Raw genomic sequence first — 2,740 nt, forward strand, 5'->3', positions numbered from 1 at the left:
GTAAGGAAGAATTTTCTATGTATAGAGTTATTTTCTTTTGCATAATTTTTTTCTTTTGTTCTTTTACGTATGTGATTAGAATAGACTTAGAGTGTATTGTTAATCTATTAATATTGTCAAAATTAAGGTGCCAATAATTTGAATTGATTGATTTACATCATAATATAAAAATACATAAAATCAACTCTCGCAGAAATAAAAATATATAAAAAATTAATTCTGAAGAGCTAAAATTAACTAAAAAGAAAAAAGTCGACGGAAAATTGTAGTAGATAGTTCATATACTTTTAAAAAACCTTGAAAACTGTTTGAAGTAAAAAGTTTCATTTTCAAGTGCTTGAAAACCCTGAAGAACGTTAACATGCATGTTTAGTCCTTGAATTATATATTCATTTTGAAAAAGACACTTTAAAAACTTTGCCAAAAGTATTTTTGCCTCCCTTTTCACTGAACAAGTTTCTTGGATTTTATTTGCGTACCCCAAAAGTCCAATAATTTCTGGAAAAATTGGATTAATTTGAAAAAAACCTTTTCTTTTCTGAAAAATTGGAGTCAAATTTAGTGCATTGAAGGAATCTACGTATTTAAACCTTCCACTAAACTGAATTTTCACAATTAATAACTCATTCAATGAAAATTTTGCCAACACTGAGCTCCGAAAATTTCATGCAGTTTTTATGATTTCACTTCTTTTGCATCTTGTCAAATCTTCAATTATTTTAAAAGTTGGAAGGTAGTTTAACATATGCAGCCTTAAATCTGCTTAATTTGTTTTGATTTTGAGTTTGTTCATTTTTTAAAAACTTAATTCGTTATGTAATTTGCCACAGCAAACAGCCCGATTATTTGCTGAAATTGCAGCTTTAAATTGAAGAAATCTTGAATTGCTTGCAGCGAAAAAGAATGTATTAGGTACAAAATTTTGTAGACATTAAGGACTCAAAATTATGACCTGCATAAAGCAATCAAACCAATTAAAATATCTTTCATCATATTGCACCGTAAACTTTTAAAATAAATTTAAGTTTACTTTTGAATTTGTTATATCAGACTTCATTAAAATAAATACTATGCTTTTGTTGTGTATTTTAGGTCAGTCTCAATAAATAGTCAATCTGACCTTTACTGCCCACACCATTAAACATTGATTTCAAAACTTTTATATTGTGATATAAAGGATTTTTTCGATTGCGGAAACTTTTATATGGACTGAAACTAATCAGCTTCTATAATTTTACTATTTTGAAAAGTCTGTAAGTGCTCCTTGAAAAAAAAAATCTTATATTGTGCTGGAACCATGTATGTTAAGTGACATTACAATTAATTGCCATCAACTGATTATCTTTTGCAGAATGATTAGTAATTGGTCAATTTGCTCATGGGTGCTCCCTAGTATATATTCAGTGGAATTTTGGTACATACACTCCTAGTGGGGTCTAGTTGTGTGCCTTCCTGTTTGGTTGCATTCGGATGTTCTGAAGGGGGTCTTTTACACCTTTTTGGGGGAAATCATTGTTAATTTCGATGTATACTCAAGTGGTGTTATAATTTGTCAAACACTTGGCGATATATCGCCAAATTTTTTGCCGCCAAGTTTTGTCGGCAACTTGGTAAAAAATTTGGCGATTTTTTTTTATTTTAAATTTTTGTATCTGGTTTTAATTTGGCCAGTGTTGGTGATATTTAAAGAGTTAACCACTGAATCACATTACAATTGCCAATAATGGGGAAATAAATCTGTGTAAAACATTTTTTGCTTCGGTTCACAAGAAGGAAGGTTGATGTCGGAAGGAAGCTGATGTGTGTGTGCATCAAGGAAGTCTTGTTTTATCTATAATAATTTAACTCATTCCTAGGACAGGAGAATGATATCAAAACCTAGGGTCGAAGTTTAAAACTATGTACCTTGATAATTTACATAATTTAATTTATTTAACAAATGCTATTTCACACCTTTAAGTATGCTTAATTTTGTACTACAAATTGAATGTGCAGAATGTTGATATAAAATTTTTAAATAATTTAAGTCCATTTGAAAAAACAGACGCAGACTTGCCAAAAGTGTAGAGTAACATCAGATAATTTATTTCTAACTATTAAAAAACACTTTCTGATGTAAACAATTTTTGTGTTATGTGCTACCTGGACACAATATTGTTAGGATTTTGGAGAATCACCCAATTGTGTTTAAGAAGTTTAAAACAATTTGAAAGTTTTTAAATATAACCACAAACTTTTTTTTTAAGCATCTAACTTAATCAAAATCTATACATTCAGGTTTTCAAAAGTAGTTATGTATTTTATGTGGCTTAAATGTATTACTTTGTGGGAGTTGCTTACTGTTATATTGATTGCATATTATTAACATATAAAGTCTTGAGTACCTGGACGACCGAGCCTCGCTCGGCTTTAAAAGAATTATTTTTTTGTCAACTCGTGCTTTTTTAAGGTTCAATACTTTTCCAAATATACTTGAAAAGCTTCACGTTAACGAAATATTAAGCACTCGACCTTCTTATAACACTTAAGTATCAAACAAAGAAGATTTTGAATGTAATTAAATCAACATTTTGTTTTAAACTATCTGCAGACCCCGAAGAGTTCCTATTTTTCCTACTTTTTCCTACTTTTTTGAGCTCTCTCCTTATTTTCCTACTTTTTCCTTTTTTTTCCTACTTTTTCTTTCTTTAGTATAGCACTTCTAATTGTGCATTGATTCTTGTTTTTACAAAGCCGCACC

Source organism: Uloborus diversus, unplaced genomic scaffold (genome assembly GCF_026930045.1).
Source record: "Uloborus diversus isolate 005 unplaced genomic scaffold, Udiv.v.3.1 scaffold_1281, whole genome shotgun sequence".
Classification (NCBI taxonomy): Eukaryota; Metazoa; Arthropoda; class Arachnida; order Araneae; family Uloboridae; genus Uloborus; species Uloborus diversus.